Source organism: Cebus imitator, unplaced genomic scaffold, assembly GCF_001604975.1.
Source record: "Cebus imitator isolate Cc_AM_T3 unplaced genomic scaffold, Cebus_imitator-1.0 Scaffold351, whole genome shotgun sequence".
NCBI classification, from domain to species: domain Eukaryota; kingdom Metazoa; phylum Chordata; class Mammalia; order Primates; family Cebidae; genus Cebus; species Cebus imitator.
The window spans coordinates 280,544-301,850 of NW_016107666.1; positions in this window are offsets into that span (position 1 = coordinate 280,544).

Consider the following 21,307-nt stretch of genomic DNA (forward strand, 5'->3'; position numbering starts at 1 on the left):
TCTCTTTTAATGGCGGTTGCTTTAAAGTTCAGTTCATTTTGTCTGATGCAAGAATTACTACTCTTGCCCCCTTTTGGTGTCCATTTGTATGAAATGCCTGAGATGCTGTGTCTTGATGAAATCCCTTTAAGTGGAGGTGGCAGGCAGGTGGAAATGCACTCTGTTAAGGTTCTTAGCTTTGGTGGTTGAATGTTCTATTTTTGTACTGGTTGGCCTCCTGCCAGGAGGTGGTGCTTTACAGAATCAGCTGTGGTAGTATGGAGATAAACCAGCCGTGGATGGGGCCCTAGAACTCCCAAGAGTATATGCCCTTTGTCTTCACCTCTGTGGGTAAGCAGAGAAGGCCCATCAGGTGGGCGAGGTGTGTCTGAGCTCAGACTCTCTTTGGGCAGATCTTGCGTGGCTCCTGTGGGGGAGTCAGGATGAGGTTCCCAGGTCAAAGAATTTGTGTACCTAGGAGAATTATGCCTGCCTCTACTGAGTCATGCAGTTTCTCAAGGAAGTGGGGGAAAGCCAGCAGTCACAGGCCTCACCCAGCTCCCACACATTCCAAAGGGCCAGTCTCTTTCCCACCATGTCCCTGCTAACATCACAGAGTCTGTTTCCAGGCAGTGGGCAAGCAGGGCTTGAGAACTTGCCCCAAGCTACCCATCGCCCAATTGCAAAAGAAAGCGGCTTTGGTTCTTTCCCCGCCTATGGAGTCTGCACACCAGATTCATACCCTCCCCCGAGTTCTTGCCAGGAGGCTTCTCACCTGGTTCAAATAGTTACTAAATTCAGCCGGAGACTTCTTTCTCCCTGTGGCATTTTCCCCACACCACTGGCTGCCCATCCAGATCCCTGTGGTAGCAGGCAAGAATGGCGTGCTTGGGGACCAAGCAAGCTCCCAAGACCTTTCCCACTGCTTCCTCTACTCCTGTATTTTGCTCAGCTCTCTAAATCAACTCAGCTCCAGGTAAGGTTGGAAACTTCTGCAAACTAGACCTTCAGTTTCCTCAGTGTGGGTGTGTGTTTGGGAGCAGAGAATCTCCCTTTTCCACTTCTGCAGTTTGGGCACTCACGTATTTGGGGTGTCTCCTGGGTCCTGCAGGAGCAGTCTGCTTCCTTCAGAGGGTCTGTGAGTCCTCTTGGGATTTCTGGTTTGTTCTTTCAGTCATCCTGGAGCTAAAATTTATGATGTGAGCCTTTATACACTACCCCGTCTACAGTCAGAGCTGAAATGTAGTCCTGCCTCCCATCTGCCACGATGATCCAGGGATAGGAATTTAATGTGCTAACAGAACATGTGATGCATGATGACACATGTTATTAAAATGCACAGGTGCTTAAATTTCCCCACCTCCACCTGCCTAAACATTACTCCTTTTCCACCATAACCCTTTTAAAACTCCCTTTTCAGGCTGGGCATAGTGGCTCACGCCTATAACCCCAGCATTTTGGGAGGCCGAGGTGGGTAGATCAAGAGATTGAGACCATCCTGGTCAACATGGTGAAACCCCATCTCTACAAAAGTTAGCTGGGCATGGTGGCTCATGCCTGTAGTCCCAGCTACTCAGGAGGCTGAGGCAGGAGGATTGCTTGAACCCAGGAGGTGGAGGTTGCCGTGAGCCGAGATCGTGCCATTGCACTCCAGCCTGGGTAACAAGAGCGAAACTCCGTCTCAAAAAAAGAAACAAAACAAAACAAAACAACTTCCTTTTCAATTCCCTATGTGGGGTCAGCCAGAGAATTTTCTCTCTCTCTCTCTCTCTCTCTCTCTCTCTCTCTCATGCTGCTTCCCTTATGCTGGGGCATAAGCTCCAATAAAGCCTTGTCTAGGAAAACTCTTTGGGCCTTGTGTCATCAGCACACACATTAAAATTCTTTAACTTCAACTTTACATTGATTGCCTTCCCTTCTACTATTGCTTGATCTAGACTAGGGCTTCTCAAACTTTATTCAGCATATGAATCATTTGAACGTTCTTGTTAAAATGCAGATTTTGAATTATGAAGTCTTGAGTAGGTTCTGAGATTGTGCATTTCTAATAAGGTCCCAGATGATGCTGCTGATTGATGGACCAAACATAAGTAACAAAAGGGCTAGAACTCAGTCTCAAGTCCCTGGTTTTATCACTGGTATAGTCATAATGATGATGATGATCATGATAATCATAATGGCAGCTAAAAAAATGTATTATATAAAAATGCATTACAATATGTTATTTTCTGCACTAATGTGAAATCTGAGATGCTCTGTTTTGATGCAATCTCTGTGAGACCAACAGAGTACTTAAGAATTCAAACATCTCACACTGTTTTAAGCTGTTTCAGAAAGAAGAAAGTATGAGGCTAAACAGGGGAGAAAGAGAGGAAGAAAGGGAGGGAGGGAGAAAAGAAGGAGGGATGAATAAAAGGAAAGAAGAAAGGAAGGTGTATTAGCCCACGCTTACACTGCTAGAAAGAACTGCTGGAGACTAGATAATTTATATAGAAAAGAGATTTAATCAACTCACAGTTCTGCATGGCTGCAGAGGCCTCAGGAACTTAAAATCATGGTGGAAGGCAAAGGGAAAGCAAGGCACCTTCTTCACATGGCAGCAAGAAGAATGAATGCAGAGGAACTACCAAACACATAAAACCACCAGGTATCACAAGAACGCACTATCATGAGGACAGCAGGGGGGAAATCATTTCCATGATTCAATTACCTCCACCTGCTCTCTCCCTTGACACATGGGGATTATGAGGATTATGGGGATTACAATTCAAGATGAGATTTTGGGTGGGGGACACAGTCAAACCATATGAAAAGGAAAAAAGACAAATAAATTGGAGGTTGCAGAGCCATCCACCCAGAAAATACTGCTGGTACTGGGACAATGCTCTTCCAGCATATGTACAATCTGTTCTTTCATTCAGTAAATATTTATTGAGCATATTTTATGTAAAGGGCATTAAGTTCTAAAGATACTAAAATGAGCGTGACAGATAGGATTTTTGCCATCCCAAAGCATAGAATAGAGCAACTCACACCATCCTTCTTCTGGGTATGATGAAACCACTTCAAATATATTTTTTTAAATATTTGAGTTCTCCTAGGGGTTTTAGTTTTTATTATCCCTTTCTTCTACAAGAAGAAGAAGTTGTTCTACAGATCCTTACAACAGTCTAGCAAATATTGAATAGTATATCTGCACTCATGCCTTATTATTAAACCTGCCCCATCTTGAGCAAATAGCAAAAAAACAGGCTGTGAACACTTCAAGTTGGTAAGACAGGGTTAGAATAGCAAAACTGAAAACAGGAAATGGGCCAATATTATATACATAAGAAAACTTAACAACAAAAGTAAAGGCTGTTTTTAGCACTTCTTTTAACTTCCATAACAACCCCTCGAGAAAGTGCATTTATTAAAACCACGTTTCAAGTAATACAAAATGATGCTGAGAAAGGATAAACAGTTTTCCCAAGATAATTAAACTAACCAAAGCCAGGACTGAGTTCAGTCAAACCCAAGTGTGGGCTAATCCAATGACAAAGCTCTCAAAGGCTATGATATGCTGGCCACTCAGAACCTGCCACATGATGAGAGAAAATGCAGAACGTGGGCTAAAGTCACCTATAAGTCAATTAAAAGAATATGTCAGGTACAAGTATGACTGAGACTAATAAAGCAGAGACCAAAAGCTAATCCCACATTGTAGATGACAGAAGCTGGGGAGGGGGGTGACCAGCAGGCCAAAGGTCAAGACAAATTTTCATAGGTAACATTTTCTGATAGTTTCTTGAGAAGATCTGCAGTGTTAACCCTGAGCATGCATTCCAAACCATCTCCAAGGCTGAGCACTCCCTCCCCAGCATCAGCTACACCCATAACTTCTTTACCACTTATGATGCTTCATCTCATGGTATTGCCACTAAGCTTAATCACCAAGTAATGAACACACTGAGGTAGCCACCACCTTTCTCACAACAGCATCTCCAAATATTAAATAATGTTAAATACCATGAGGCACAAACGGATTTTTCTGTTGTGGTGAAAAATGAGGAGTCCCTTGACAAATCCCACAACTGCCTTATAGATCTCTATTAATCATAATCTATAAGAATAATTTTCTTGGGAAAATTTCTTACGCTTATGTCATATTATTTGTAGGGCTTGAGGATTCTTCCATGTGCTTTGGAAAATGTACTTCTCTATAAACCTAGAAGGGAAATACGTCCTTGAAGCATCCAGGCCACTTGCTAGGCTAGCAATTTTAATGTACAGACACCTCCCTGGTGTCATTTTTAGTGGAGCAAATACTATAAATAACTGGGATCTCAGGCCTTAAATTTTATATGGAAAAGGTAACCATAGAAAATTTACTGAGAATTTCCAGAAAATTTATAAAGCATCAACTTGAGTTATTGGTCTATAAGGATGCATCTCATAGAAAAATCATGCTATCCCAGAAAACATTCTTTACATTTTCTTGTTCATATTAGATACCGCATATCCAGAAATAATACACAAGAAGAATGACAGACAATAAGGTTTTCTGCTTAGAAATTTAACCACCACCAAGTCTCCTGACTCTGGATCTCTCACCCTTCTTTGCCTTTATTCTCGAATAAACAAGAAATTTGGACTCTATTTTGTAGACGAGAGTAGAGCAGAGTATTTTAGGTCAAGGTTGAGATAACTAAGCTGATTTTTTATAATAGTGTAAGTTTAGAACTGAAAAGCCTTATTGAAAGGCAGGAGGAAATGCAGACAAGATTGGGAGCCATTTCAAAGATGTAACATTTGTGTTTACTTTTAGTCAAGATTTTCCCATCACTCTGTCCTCAGCCCAGTCCTTCTTTACCTATTCTTGTGAACACTCTCTTTTTCTCAGTTTCAGCCTGCTTCTAACTAGCCTCCGATGAGGCTGTCAGAGTTCTCCCAGCTACTAAGGCGCAGGTCTTTTTTCTGTTTCTACTTTTGCCTGGCTTTGGGAAAAAGAGCAACCATATGTTTTGTTGTTTGTCTTTAGACAGAGTCTCACTCTGTCACCCAGGCTGAAATGCATTGGCACAATTATAGCTCACTGTAACCTCAAACTCCTGGGCTCAAGCAATCCTCCCACTTCAGCCACCTGAGTAGCTAGAACTATAGACACATGCCACCACACCCAGTTAGTTTTTTTTATTTTTTTGTAGAGATGGGGTCTCACTATGCTGCCCAGGCTTGTCTGGAGCTCCTGGTCTCAAGCAATCCTTTCATGTTGGATTCACAAACTGCTGGGATTACAAGTGTGAGCCACTGTTCCCAGCCCAAACATATGGTTATAAGCTATCCCAGTTACTACTTCTACATAACAAACTACTCCAAATTTACTCAATCTCATGACTCTGAATCAGGAATGTGAGCAGATCTTGGTTAAACTATTCTGCTTCTTGTGGTGTTGACTGGGGGTACCAGGAGGCAGAGTTGCTGGCCTGAAGAATCCAAGGTGGCTTCACACATATATCTGGTATACTAGCAGAGATGGCTGAAAGAACTATTCACAGGAGTTGCTAATATTGCCTTTCCAACATGGGACCCTCTGTGTAGTCAGACTTCCACCATGGCAATTGCTTTCCCCAGAGCAATCATCCCAAGAGAACTGAGCAGAAGCTTCTTTGGCCCATGGACCTTTTCTGATGTAGGTTTTAGAGTCACAGAGTGTAACTATACTCTATTGGTTACAAGTTGAGTCACAGACCAGCCTAGATTCAAGGGGAGAGAATGCATTTTTTTAAATATTTTTTAATTAGCTGGGCATGGTAGCACATGCCTGGAATCCTAGCTACTTGGGAGGCTAAGGCAGGAAAATTGCTTGAACCTGGGGGACGGAGGTTGCAGTGAGTAGAGATTGTGCCATTGCATTCCAGCCTGGGAAACAGAGCAAGGCTCTGTTTCAAAAAAAAAAAAAAAAAAAAAAAAAAAAAAAAAAAAAAAAAAAAAAAAAAAAAAAAAAAAAAAAAAAAAAAACTGGGCTCAAGCAATCCTCAATCAATATACTGCAATATATATATATATATTGCAATACATATATGTATTATATATTTTTTAAATTTGTGGGTACATAGTAGGTGTATACATTTATGGGGCACATGAGAAGTTTTGATACAAGCATGCAATGTGAAATAAGCATATGATGGAGAATGGGGTATCCATCCTCTTACGCATTTATCCTTTGAATTACAAACAACCTGATTACACTCTTTAAGTTATTTAAAAATATACAGTCAAGTTCTTATTGACTATAGTCACCCTGCTGTGGCCATGAAATACTTGGTCTTATTCATTCTTTCTATTTTTTGTACCCATTAACCATCCCCACCTCCTCTCCAACACCCCACAACCCTTCCTAGCCTCTGGTCACCATCCTTCTACTTTCTGTGTCCATGAATTCAATTGATTTGATTTTCAGATCCCGGTAATAAGTTAGAACATGTGACATTTATCCTTCTGTGCCTGGCTTATTTCACTCAACATAATGATCTCCTTATGTTGCTGCAAATGGCTGGATCTCACTCCTTTTATGGCTGAACAGTACTCCATTGTGCATATGTGCCACATTTTCTTTATCCATTCATCTGTTGGTGGATGAAGTTGGTAAGTACCTTGCTTCCGAATCTCAGCTATTGTAAACAGTGCTGCAACAAACATAGGAGTGAAGTTGTCTCTTTGATATTCTGATTTCCTTTCTTTTGGGTATATATCCAGCAGGGGGAGTTCTGCAACATAAGGTAGCTAAATTTGTAGTTTTCAAAGGTACCTCCAAACTGTTCTCCCTAGTGGCTGGACTAACTTACATCCCCACCAACAGTGTACAAGGGTTCCCTTTCCTCCACATCCTCTCCAGCATTTGTTATTGCCTGTCTTTTGGTTATAAGCCATTTCAGCTGGGGTGAGGGGAAGGGAATTTAGGTTCCATGTCTGATGGGAGACTGGCAAAATCACTGAGTGGAAGAGCTTGAGGAATCGTGGATAATGTTGGATTCATCTTTAGAAAATACTCTCTGCAACAAAGTAAAGTATTGAAGTTGGACAGACTAAAGTTTAAATCCCCTTTTCCTTCCTAATTGTGCAACTCTTGTAACATTACATAATCTCACAGGATTTGTTGCTTGTCCTATGAAATAGAATTTAAAAATTGCTAACTCTCATGATCAGATAACATTATATGAGAAGATTTGCATAAACCAGCCTGACTCTAGTAAATGCCCAACATGTAGAAGTATTTCTCCCCACTCTAAAACCAGTAATACTGCAAACGAGGGGCCTATAGGACACTCTCTATTGCTTTCTATGTCCACTGCCTCCTAGTAGCTGGGTCCTAACTCTATCAATGTTTCGATCCAACCTTGTTTTTCCCACATCTTTTTCAATACCTCATCACTGAGGATACTTACAAATAGGTTATCCACTGTAGATCAGCTCACAAACACATCCATTTTGTCAAAAAAATTGTCAATAATTACATTTAAATAACATTTAAGAGCATATGTACAGAATGAGAAATATGTTTTTCCCATCACAGAGAGCAAAACTTCAGACCAGCCTCTGTATAACTCATAAATTCTAAATCTGTAGGTGTTTACAGAAGTATACATAATAATGTTTGTTATCCAGAATGTGGTTTAAATGTTTTTTCACTTTGAATACCAAATGCAATAACCAAATTATAGTATAGATTATTGAGGAAAATTTCAAATCTAGGGCTTAAAAAGCATTGGCCTACATAAAATTGTTAGGGTAGATTTATAAATCTTTGATAAGAATAGCACCATGTTCATTTATTTACGTTGTATACTGGCATAGTGCTTCTTTTCTTCCTGCTTCCCTTTCTTCTTTCTCTACTTGACTTTTCTTTCTTCTAACAATGTGCCTTATTGCCAGTGATATATTTATATTCAGTCCTTCTCTGGAACACATACAATTGTGATGAAATACCAAATCCAGGCCAGCCCAACATGAAGAAACTCTAGACTGGTTTTTCTTTTATTTCAATAGATGAAACAAGGCACAGTGGTGGAAGTAGGTTTCCTGCAGCTTGGCTCTCCAAATGTGTTGCAACATAGTGGGAAAGCTGAGTGAAATGATACAGATCAATATAGCTGTCTTAGGAGAATGTTGTGATGCTTTCTTGCTGTTACCTGTGAACAAGCAGCTTAAATCCATTGATAATTATTTTTGTTGGAGGCATGAAGCTGCACTCAATTACTTTGAAGAAACCAGAGAAAACTGAAAAGGACAGTGGCATTAGACATTTTATAGCCTTTTCTTCACAAAACAGTGTGGGGTCTAAACAGCAATCAGATCAAAAGATGACTTCACCACCAGGGGTCTCCAGCCCAGAAATAATCAACAGAATCGAGAACATCACATAACAGGACCTTCTGGGGCATGTGTCATGTAAACATATACTGTTTCTTCCATCTTTTTAGGTTTTCTTCCTAAGAAAAACAAAGATAACCTGACTCCTTTCAATGGCTTGTTTGTATCTCTTCCCATTAAAGGGTGCTGGTAGTACTGTTTGAGCAGACATGCTGTGGCCTCAGACAGACCAAGATTAATTGGAAACTAATTTACCATGGAAATCTTAATGATATTTGAAATCACAAATGAGTGCTTTAGGGAAATAACAAGAGAGATATTTAGAGCAGGCAAGTAAGCACATCAATAGTGATGATCTTTTTTTTCCCCCTTATGAGTGCAATTAACCCCCAGTAACTTACTTGTTTTAGTCCATTCCAGCTGCTTTAAGAAAATACCGTAGATTGGCATTTTGGTAGATTTGGTAATTTATAAACAATAGAAATTTATTTCTTACAGTTCCAGATGCTGGAAAGTCCAAGATTAAGGCACTAATAGATTTGATGTCTGGTGAGGGCTCCTCTTCTCACTCTAACTTCATATGGCAGAAGGGGCAAGGAGTCTCTCTCAGGCCTCTTTTATAACAGCACTAATCCTTCTCATGAGTGCTCTGCCCTCATTGCCTAATCATCTCCCAAATGCTACATCCCCTAATGCCACTATCTTGCAGATTAGGAGTCCAACATACGAATGTTGGGGTTGGGGAATAAAAATTCAGACCACAGCCTCAGTCTATCAGGAAAAATTTCTGTGCCTGTATTAGTTCATTTTCATACCTAAGACTGGGCAATTTACAAAAGAAAGAGGTTTAATGGACTTATACTTCCACATGTCTAGGGAGGCCTCACAATCATGGTGGAAGGCAAGGAAGAGCAAGTCACATCTTACATGGATGTCAGCAGGCAAAGAGAGAGAACTTGTGCAGGGAAACTTCTCTTAATAAAACAATCACATCTGGTGAGATTTATTCACTATTACGAGACCAGCAAAAGAAAGACTTGTCCCCATGATTCAGTTACCTCCCACAGGGTCCCTTCCACAACATGCAGGAATTCAATTCTAAAATTTCTCAATAAACTAGGTATTGACGGAACATATCTCAATATAATAAGAGTTATCTATGCTAAACCCACAGCCAATATTATATGGAATGGGCAAAACCTAGAAGCATTTTCTTTTAAAACTGACACAAGAAAAGGATGTCCTCTCTCACTATTCCTATTCAACATAGCATTTGAAGTTCTGGCCAGGGTAAGCAGGCAAAGGAAAGAAATAAAGCGTATTCAAATTGAAAGAGAGGAAGTCAAATTGTCTCTGTTTGCAGATGATATGATTGTATATTTAGAAAACCCCATCGTTTCAATCCAAAATCTCCTTAAGCTGATAAGCAAATTCAGCAAAGTCTCAGGATACAAAATCAATGTGCAAAAATCACAAGCATCCCTACACAACAATAAGAGACAAACAGAGAGCCAAATCATGAGTGAACTCCCATTCACAATTGCTAAAGAGAATAAAATACCTATGAATACAACTTACCGGGATGAAAGGTCCTCTTCAAGGAGAACTACAAACTACTGCTCAAGGAAGTGAGAGAGGACACAAACAAATGGAAAAACATTTCATGCTCATGGATGGAAAAAACCAATATCACAAAAATGGGCATACTTCCCAAAGTAATTGATCGATTCAATGCTACTCCCATCAAGCTACCATTGACTTTCTTCACAGAATTAGAAAATACTACTTTAGATTTCACATGAAACGAAAAAAAGAGACAATCCTAAGTAAAAAAACAAAGCTGGAGGCATCATGCCACCTGACTCCAAACTATAGTACAAGGCTACGGTAACCAAAGCAGCATGGCACTGGTACCAAAACAGATATGTAGACCAATGGAACAGAACAGATGCCTCAGGAATAATGCCGCATGTTTACAACCATCTGATCTTTGACAAACCTGACAAAAACATGCAATGGGGAAAGGATTTCCTATTTAATAAATGGCGTTGGGAATACAGAATACCCATATGCAGAAAACTGAAACTGGACTCTTCCTACATCTTATACAAAAATTAACTCAAGATGGATTAAAGACTGAAGCATAAGACCTAAAACCATAAAAACTCTAGAAAAAAACCTAGGCAATATCATTCAGCACATGGGCATGGGGAAAGATTTCATGACTAAAACACCAAAAGCAATGGCAACAAAAGTGTAATTTGACAAATGGGATCTAATTAAATTTCAGAGCTTCCGCACAGCAAAAGAAACTATCATCAGAGTGAACAGGCAACCTACAGAATGGGAGAAAATTTTTGCAATCTATTCTTCTGAGAAAGAGCTAATATGCAAAATCTTCAAGGAAATTAAGCAAATATACAAGAAAAAAAAAAACCATCAGAAAGTGTGTGAAGGATATGATCGGACACTTCTCAAAAAAAAAAGACATTTATGTGCCCAACATATGAAAAACAGTTCATCATCACTGGTCATTAGAGAAATGCAAATCAAAACCACAGTGAGATACTATCTCATGCCAGTTAGAATGGCGATCATTAAAAAATCAGGAGACAACAGATGCTGGAGAGGATGTGGAGAAATAGGAACACTTTTACACCATTGGTGGGAATGTAAATTAGCTCAGCCATTGTGGAAGACAGTGTGGCAATTCCTCAAGGATCTAGAACGAGAAATACCATTTGACCCAGCAATCCCATTACTGGATATATACTCAGTAGATTATAAATTATTCTACTGTAAAGACTCATACACGCCTATGTTTATTGAAGCACTATTCACAACAGCAAAGACTTGGAACCAACCCAAATGCCCACCAGTGGTAGACTGGATAAAGAATATGTGGCCCATCTACACCATGGAATACTATGGAGCCATAAAAATGGATGAGTTCTGGATAAAGATGAAAACCATCATTCTCACGAAACTAACACAGGAACAGAAAAACAAATACTACATGTTCTCACTCGTAAGTGGGAGTTGAACAATGAGAACACATGAACACAGGGAGGGGAACATCACATACCAGGGCCCGTCAGGGGGTAGGGTACTAAGGGAGGGATAGCATTAGAAGAAATACCTAATGTAGATGAGAGGTCGATGGCTGCAGCAAACCACCATGGCTTGTGTATACCTATGTAACAAACCTGCACCTTCTGCATGTGCATCCCAGAACTTAAAGTATAATTTTAAAAAGTCTAAAAAAATAAGACATGATGTCAATATATACAAAATTTAAGTAGTAATGATAGGGGTAATTTCAAAATTGTAATTTTTTACTTTTACATGTCTTTAATTTTCTCTGAAGTATTAAAAAATAAGAACATAGATACATAAGTAAATAAAAAATGGAGCTTTGGAAAGTATTATTTTATATTTCTAGCTTTTCTATTTTTCTTTATTACAGTTTTCTTCAGAGCAATGCTCCATAAATAAAGGCATACCTCTTCAAGTATATTGAGTTTTATAATAAAAGTTAATAGAATTATGATATGTAATAGATATGTGTATATTAAGAGGTTCAAAAGTAATAAGCGATATAGTTCCATCTTGAAAATTCTGTTAAAGCTCTGTCACTACATTTAAAAACCAATTTAGGACTATATATACCCCAACTTAAACATACTTGCTGCATTTGTAAATGCTCATGTTCTTTTTAAAATTTTTTTTTATAAATTTGAAATATAAAACATCGAAAAAGTAATATATGCTACACTATCGCACTGTTGCATTATTCTGTAGTTGTCAATATTTTACACTTAACAGCAGAACTTTTTTGTTGCTTTTTTGTTGTTCTTTAGAATATTTTCATTTCAATTTGAAATACATCTTTAGGGATTTCTTGTAAGGCAGGTTTAGTACTAACAAATATTCTCATTTTTGGTTTGTCTGGAAGACTTTATCCTTCATTTTTAACAGATACTTTTGAATGTGGTTTAGCTTTATACCCACCCAAAGCTCATCTTGAATTCCCATATTTGTGGGAGGGACCTGGTGAAAGTTCACTGAATCATGGGGGCAGGTCTTTCTTGTGGTGTTCTCATGATCATGAATAAATCCCATAAGATCTGATGCTTTTATCAAAGCCCTACACAGGCTCTCTTGTCTTGTCTGTCACCATGTGAGATGTGTCTTTCACCTTCTGCTATGATTGTGAGACCTCCCCAGCCATGTGGTACTGTAAGTCTATTAAACCTGTTTCTTTTGTAAATTGCCCAGTCTTGGGTATGTCTTTATCAGTAACAGGAAAACAGACTAATTGACTTTTGTTGGCTGTAGTATACTTTATTGGCAATTTTGGTTTTTTAGTATTTTGAATACATTAACCCACTCTCTTCTGGCCTGCAAGGTTTCTGCTGATATTTCTGACAGTAGATTCCTTTGCATTTGATGGGTCACTTTTCCCTTGCTGCTATCAAAATTGTCTCATTATTTCTAACTTTTGACAACCTAATTATATTGTGTCTTAGTGCAGATCTCTTCAGGTTCCACCTATTTGGGGTTCTTTGGGTTTCTTGAATCTGCATGTCTATTTCCTTCTACTGACTTGGATGTTTTCAGTCATTATTTCTTTATATAAGTGCTTTTGTTTGCCCCTTTCTCTTTCTTTTCTCCTTCTGGGACTTCCACAATGTCCCAGCACCTGGGGGGTAGGGCAGCATTATTAGCTGGGGGCAATGCATGGCAGCTCCAGCTCCAGGAAGGTGCAGCAAGATGGGGTTTAGGTGGTTCCAACAGCTGGGATCCAATCAGCAGAGACTGCAGGGGTCCTGGGTGGTGAAGGCCATTGGGTCCACAGCAGCAACAAGGGCTGCTGGGATTATTAATGGCAAAGACTACTGGGATTCTCCTGTTCTCCTTTTCCCTCACAGGAGAACTCAAAGCCAAGGGGATTCTTCTTGGTGCTTAGCTCTGCCAGCCTGGAGGATGGAGTGACATGGGTAAAATGAATCTCTTTTCCTACTCTCGTCTATGTGTTATGAAACTGAAGCTTGACTTTATCATGTCAGCCTTTCCTTTTCCCTTGTTTTACTAGAAGGGACCTAGATGTGATATCCTGAGATTTTATGATTCATGACATATTTTTCAATGAAATAGAAGCTAAAATTCTCAGCAAATTTTTGCTATAGTGAAGAGAAATTGCTCAATATGGCAGTATTATCAAGTGGCTAAGAAGTTGACTCTGCACTTGGCCTCCAAGGGTTAAAATTTGTGTTATGAATGAAATATTATTTCATCCTTCTTGCCTCAGTACTTTTATATGTAAAATAGGGATCACATTATTGTCTTTTGGGCTCATTGAGAGCATTGAATGAAAATGCTTATAAAATCTTACAATAATGGATGGCACATAATATATGATTGTTATTAGTCCATTTTCACAATGCTATAAAAAATACCCAAGACTCGGTAATTCATAAAGAAAAGAGGTTTAATTGACTCACAGTTCCAAATGGCTGGGGAGGCCTCAGGAAACTGACAATCATGGGGGAAGGTGAAGGTAAAGCAAAGGCATGTCTTACATGTTGGCAGGCAAGAGACAGCAAAGGAGGAACTGCCAACTGCTGTTAAAACCATCAGCTCTTGAGATAACTTCCTATCATGAGAACAGTACATGGGAGAAAGTGCCCCGTGATTCAATCACTTCCCACCAGATCCCTCCCTCAATATGTGGGGATTACAATTCAAGATGAGATTTTGGTTGAGACACATAGCCAAACCCTATCAGTGCTCAATAATTTGTTTTTAATTATGAAGTGGGTATTCTGTGTATTTTGTGAGGTGCCTTAAATATGTAAGCCTAGAATATACGATTTGAAAATAGAAATTGAGGTTTCTCCATTACTAAATACTAAGAAAATTGTGTTAGGATTAGAAGGGCCAGGTGGGGAGGAAGGTACATGCAAGAGTAAAACCTGACCTCAAGTTAGCTCAGCCAGATGCAGTATTAGCTTATTCTCACCCATCATCATCAACAAGGCCCCAAGTGTTTCTTGAGGGATATATGTTATCCACAAAATGGAAACATGGAAACAATACTCCAAAAATGCACAAATGTCTGTACAGTGCCAGAACCAAATTAAGTGGAATGCAGTCCATCACAAGGGAAGTCTCTAACACTCAGCTCATCCTCCTTTCCACATTAATCAAACAGTCTTAAAACCAGTAATGGCTTTTTTAAAGGGTGCAAGATTACACATTTTACTTACTTCCATCCATGAAGTCATTTTTCCAAGTTTGGCATTGAGGGCAGGGATGAAAGGGGGTTTCTTCTAAACTTCTCTAATGAAAGAGAAAAGAGATATATTTTGCATTAATATTAAAGATAAACATTAAGGACTATAAGGATAAATTGTTATGTAGCAATGCAATATTATGAGTCACATTTAAGTTTCTTTGCTATTTCAACTGATACATATATGTATGATATATATTCATATATCATATATATATGAATATATATATATATATATATATTCCTTAACTGAGCTACCTTGTCTAAGCAACTGATAGACACAAGGACTACAGTAGAAGTTGTTGTAGCTTTTGCCTCATCTACAAACAAATGATTCATTTATACAATTTTTATTCTTTAATGGAGACCAAGACATTATCAAGCCACTCCTATTAGGACAGAATGTTTTTAACATTAAGGTTAGCTAATGACACAGCAGGAAACAACAGAAGACAAATTCTTTTTTGCTCTGTTTACATTAATATTTCTACAGCTAATGTTTAAATCTACCAAATTACCTTTATTACAGGCCTTTTGAATCTGATAACTTATATTCTGCTATGATACACCAGAGCTTGCAAACCAAGGCTATCAATTATTTCCAAGAGAAAATAATATTGCTGATAACAATAGACTTTAATTTGAGATATAATTAGCTTTAGATCCAGAAATGGGTAATATAGCACGACACTAAAAGTAAAATATTCTTCTGTGGATATTAGTGGTATTTCTTTTCTCATATGCAACAATGCACATATCATTAATTTTATTATTTCTTCAAGAGAGATTGTCTCATTAGAAAAATTTTGAGCTAAGAATTTACCTACGTAACTGATTATTTTAAACTGAAATTATTTTCCCACAGGTTAAGATAGGAAGTCCTAAAAATCGATTTTCTATATGCCCTTTAATATCCTTCATGACCTTGATCCTGCCTATCTTTCTAGTCTCGTATCTGACATTTCTTCTCCTTGCGTTTCCTGCATTGACATTTTAGGTGCCTCAGACAAGTAATTGTTTCCTTCCATTGTGAAGACTGTCCACACACTCCTTCCTCTACCTGAAACACTTGCTTCCACCACAAACCCCTCATAGGCATTGATGAAGCCTTTCCCTATCCTGTAGAACATTAGTTCTGGCTTTATGCCCTTATATAACTTTACATGTGTACATTGTATGAATATCTATTTTCATAGTTATTTTGTTGTCTCTCTTTCTCATGATTCTGAAAGTTCTACAGGAAAATGAGTCTCGTCTATTTAACTTACTATTGTAGACCAAGCATCTAACATGATGCTTGACACACATAACAGAAGATCAGTAAATACTTGTTGAATAAATACATGGCTTTGTTGTTCATAAAAGTGATCAACAGTCTGGCATTTTCCCAGATTGGAAGCTAATTAACACCATGCTAGATATATTGTCTTAGGGAAAAAAAAAAAGAATAGGCTACAAATTGATATCAATTAAGTCTATGAAGTAATTTTCATGTGCATACTGTTTTCACTCCCTGATAAGTATATCTTTTGTGTAATGATGTGAATTTGGGAAGGGGACCATGGGGTCAGGACTCTATGCATCCTACTTCAAGAGGTGTACTAATAGAATTAGCTATTCTGCAGGCCATTAACCTCTGTAATGATGTCTACAATATGGCAGAATATGATATTGAAATGGGAAGAGAAGAATCAGTTTACATACTCACTGATTCTCTGAGTACTATTTTGGCTCTGAAGAACTCCTAGTGCAAAATTTAACAGAGAATCCCCAGAAGATGCTCTGCCCTCATCAACTGTCTGTCCAATCTGTGGCTCCTGACACCTCTTTGACAAGTAGTAAAAGTTGTCAATCTGTGATCCACCATTTTTGGTAGAGCTACCTCCTCATACAAGAGCAGAAAGCATAGAAAGCCTTCTTTAGGCTAATAAAATCCAAATACACATACAAACTTCTTCCCATTGTCTTAAAATAGCTATCAAACTCCTCTGTAATTCTTTTCTTCTACCACAAAATGAGATTATATCTACTAACCTTAAAGGAATGTTTCTAATGCACAATGAATCAAAAGAACTGAGAAGTCGTGTACATGTGTTATTATAGAAATGTCTGAAATGATTAAGAAGGAACTCATTTCAGCTTCACAAATCTTCACAGCTTTCCAACATCATGGAAAAGTTAGAAAAAATAAAATAATTCATGACATTTCTCAGAAAGTAAAATAGAACATAAGTTGAAAAGAAATAAAAGAGTTTCATCAAGAAAAATGTAGAGCAAAAGATTTAAAATAGAACTCCTGAAACTTAAAAACGAATCTTTTGTATGGCTTGGTAACAGTAATCATGATATTCAAAATGACTAATAATAGAGTCAGTACTCCAATAATGTGAATACCAAACAAAGCATTCATGGGTAATGTCACATATTAATGGAGCCACAACTTAATCTGGGATAGAATGTTTCTTTTTAATAGTAAATTCTTATAGAAAAATCAGTTTAATGTCTCATCAAGACAATTGCCCTCTCCTCTTTTTATTCTTAGCTTTATTTATTATAAACAATGCAAAAATGAGTCAGCACACTAGTAAATGTTGTTTTTGTTTTTCTTTGTTGAATTTGTTGTCTTCTTCTGGCCAATATATAATTTAGTTCAAATCTCACACGAACTTAATTTCTAGGAGATATGCTTTTTCAAATACACAGTTTTGGTTCCTTGTTTGTCTGATTTGAATACTTTGGCAATATCCTTGGGAAATTTATTAGTCTTTAGTTTGAGATGCCGATCTACAGTACAAACCTGGCCAGCAAACCATTGGCTATTGGTTTGCATTCACTTAAGGAAGCAAAAACATCATCAATCACAAACAATCCTTCATTTTCTTGAAACAAGTTATGCAGGCAAGAATATCCCAGTGTGACAAGATTCACACTGAACTCGGCGTTTCTAAACCTAGGATATAGATTGTTGGTCGACTTCCTACTTTGCACCTAAATTCAACTTTCTCCCACCTGATCATAATCACGCTCTCTCTAATCACAGAGATAGATCTTAATTCTCAGGTTAAGAGCTGGCATTTATTCTTGGCCAAGTCTTTTTCTCCTTGGTGAGAGGTTCTTGAACTCTAAACCTCTCTACTTAGAGTTCTTGGGAAGAGAGGAAAAAGAATCCTACAAAGTTAAACAGAAGATCTTCAGCCTGAAAGGCAATGCCACAAGAAGGTAACTCAAATCCACAAGAAAAAAATAAAGAACACAGGAAATGGCAAATTTGCAGGTTAATATAAAACACTTTAAAAGCATTTTTTAAATATTTCTTCCCTCAATTTCTTTAAAAGACATAAGATTGTATAAAGCAAAAATTATAACACTCTATTATTAAATTGATAACAAATATATATGTAACAATAACACAAAGGAGTGGGAGAAAATAGAACTATATCGAAGTAAAATTTCTGTATTTTACAAATACTAAGTTAATATTATTCTAGAGGAAATGGTGAAAAATTAAAATGCATTTTATAATTCCTACATCAACATTGAGAGAATATCTCAAAAACTTTTAAAAATCAAAAGAGAAATTTAGATACTAAAAGTACTGTCTTAACAGAAAAGAAAGCATCCCTATACACCAATAACAGATAGAGAGCCAAATCATGAGTGAACTCCCATTCACAAATGCCACAAAAAGAATAAAATATCTAGGAATGCAACAAACAAGGGATGTGAAGGACCTCTTCAAGGAGAACTACAAGCCACTGCTCAAGGAAATAAGAGAGGATGCATACAGATGGAAAAACATTACATGCTTATAGTTAGGAAGAATTAATATCACGAAAATGGCCATATTGCCCAAAGTAATTTACAGATTCAATTCTATCCTCATCAAGCTACCATTGATTTTCCTCACAGAATTGGAAAAAACCACCTCAAATTTCATATGAAACCAAAAAAGACTCCATGTAGCCAAGACAATCCTAAGCAAAACAACCAAAAACACAACAAACAAACAAAAAAGCTGTAGGCATCACGCTACCCAACTTCAAACTATACAACAAGGCTACAGTAATCAAAACAGCATGGTACTGGTACCAAAACAGATATATAGAACAATGCAACAGAACAGAGGCCTCAGAAGTAATGTCACACATCTGCAACCATCTGATCTTTGACAAACCTGACAAAAACAAGCATTGGGTAAAGGATTCCCCATTTATAAATGGTGTTGGGAAAACTGGCTAGCCATATGCAGAAAACTGAAACTGGATCCCTTCCTTACACCTTATACAAAAATTAACTCCAAATGGATTAAAGATTTAAACANAAAAAAAAAAAAAAAAAAACCTAGGCAATACCATTCAGGACATAGGCATGCGTTAGGACTTCATGACTAAAACACCAAAAGCAATGGCAACAAAAGCCAAAATAGACAAATGGGATCTAATTAAGCTAAAGAGTTTCTGCACAGCAAAAGAAACTATTATTAGAGTGAACTGGCAACCAATAGAATGGGAAAAATTTTTGTAATCTACCCATCAGACAAAGGGCTAATATCCAGAATCTACAAAGAACTTAAACAAATTTATAAGAAAAAAAAAAAACAAATAACTCCGTCAAAAAGTAGGCAAAGGATATGAACAGACATGTCTCAAAAGAAGACATTTATGCAGCCAACAAACATATGAAAAAAAGCTCATCATCACTGGTCATTAGAGAAATGCAATCAAAACCACATTGAGATTTCACACCGGTTAGAATGACGATCATTAAAAAATCAGGAGACAACAGATGCTGGAGAGGATGTGGAGAAATAGGAAGGCTTTTACACTGTTGGTGGGAGTGTAAATTAGTTCAACCACTGTGGAAAACAGTGTGGTGATTCCTCAAGGATCTAGAACTAGAAATACCCAATCCCGTGACTGGGTATATACTCAAAGGATTATAAATTGTCCTGTTATAAAGACACATGCACACGTATATTTATTATGGCACTGTTCACAATAGCAATGACTTGTAACCAACCCAAATGCCCATCAATGATAGGCTGGATAAAGAAAATGTAGGCAAATATACACCATGGAATACCATGCAGCCACAGAAAAGGATGGGTTCATGTCCTTTGCAGGGACATGGATGAAATTGGAAACCATCATTCTCAGCAAACTAACATAAGAACAGAAAACCAAACACTGCACGTTCTCACTCATAAGTGGGTGTTGAACAATGAGAACACATGGACACAGGGAGGGGAACATCACACACCAGGGCTTGTTGTGGGGTGGAGGGATATGGGAGGGATAGCAGAGGGTGGGGGGAAAGGGGAGGGATAGTATTAGGGAAAATACCTAATGCAGATGACGGGGTTGTGGATGCAGCAAACTACCATGGCACATGTATACATACCTATGTAACAAATCTGCACATTTTGCACATGTACCCCAGAACTTAAAATATAATTAAATAAATAAATTACTGAAAAAAAAGAAAGCAGTAAAGGAACAGAGAAATGAAGGAATAGACAATTCAACAGTGAAAGTTGGAGATCTCGATACTAAAGATTCGATAATTGATAGAATCATTACATTTTTAAAAAATCAGTAAAGATATAGAAGATTTGAACAATACTATCAACCAACTCAAACTAATTTAGGTAGAATGGTCCACTCATTGAATGCAGAATGCCTGGTCCTTTTAAGTGCACACGGAACATTCTTCAGGCTGAGATCATATGGTAAGCCGTAAAACAAAAAACTCAACACATTTAAAAAGATTGAATTCGTACAAAGTGTATTTTCAACCAAAATGAAATTTCAAAATAAACAACTGAAAGGAATATGGGAAATCCTTAAATACTTGGAAATTAAACAATACACTACTAAATTTTCAAAACAAAATTAACATTCTTTGAAAAGATCAACAAAATTGACAAACCTTTAACCAGTCTAACCAATAAAAAGAGAATGAGAGAAACAGAGAGAAAGGAGGCACAAGTTGGCAATTTCAAGTCATAGAAGAAATAACAGGGTAAATTAGGAAATGCTTTGCATGAATAAAAACAAACAGAAAAACCCCATAATATATCAAAATTTATGATGTGCAGCTAAGCAGTGTTTAGAAAGACATTTACTGCTTTAAGGCAAATATCAGAGAAGAAGAAAGGTCTCAAATCAATAATCTATGGTTCTACCTTAAGAGAATAGCAAAAGAAGAGCAAACTAACCCCAAAGCAAGCAGAGAATAGAAATAAAGATTAAAGCACAAATCAATGAACTATCAAATAAAAACAAAACAAAAAAAAAAACATAAAGCAATAAAAGTTGTTTCTTTCAAAATTGGAAAAGATTGAATTGGACTAACCGAAGAAAAAACATGAAAACATGATTTATCAAATTGAGGAAAGAAAGTAGAGATATCACTACCAATGCTACAGAAATTAAAACATTATAAGGGAATTTATAAGCAAATATACCCCCCTAAAAAAGACAGTTGAGATGAAATGGACAATTCCTAGAAACAAGATTTGAATAGACATTAGACACACACACACACACACACATGAGCACTATGCATATGAAAACATGTTTAGCATTATTAGTCATTAGGAAAATACAAATTAAAACTACGATAAGATACCATTACATACTCACTAGAATGACTATAATCAAAAAGAAAGATATTTCAAAG